General features: G+C 72.4%; 1 protein-coding gene across 4 annotated transcripts in view; it reads left to right on the plus strand.

Annotated features, from left to right (window-relative positions):
- The window catches only part of KIF5C (kinesin family member 5C), an 86,037-nt gene that overhangs the window by 305 nt on the left and 85,522 nt on the right, over positions 1–210 (plus strand). The gene's annotated exons all lie outside the window — the stretch shown is intronic.

A 210-nucleotide genomic window follows, 5' to 3' on the forward strand; every position in this document is an offset into this window, starting at 1 on the left:
GCAGCCGACGTGGGGGGGGAGAAAGTTTTCCCCGGTGTGAGGGGTAGGGTGGGATTCCCTCCTACCCTCCGCCGAGGATGCGGGAAGGAGTTCCGCGGACCGCGGTCCGCGTAGCATCCGCCGCCCTTGCGCGGGCGCGGAGCCCCTGAGAGGAGAGACAAAGCCGAGCTGGCTGCTCGCCCGGGGGCGAGCGGTGGTCGAGCCGGGGGG

This window comes from Haliaeetus leucocephalus, unplaced genomic scaffold (genome assembly GCF_000737465.1).
Source record: "Haliaeetus leucocephalus isolate CR32 unplaced genomic scaffold, Haliaeetus_leucocephalus-4.0 Scaffold451, whole genome shotgun sequence".
NCBI lineage: Eukaryota > Metazoa > Chordata > Aves > Accipitriformes > Accipitridae > Haliaeetus > Haliaeetus leucocephalus.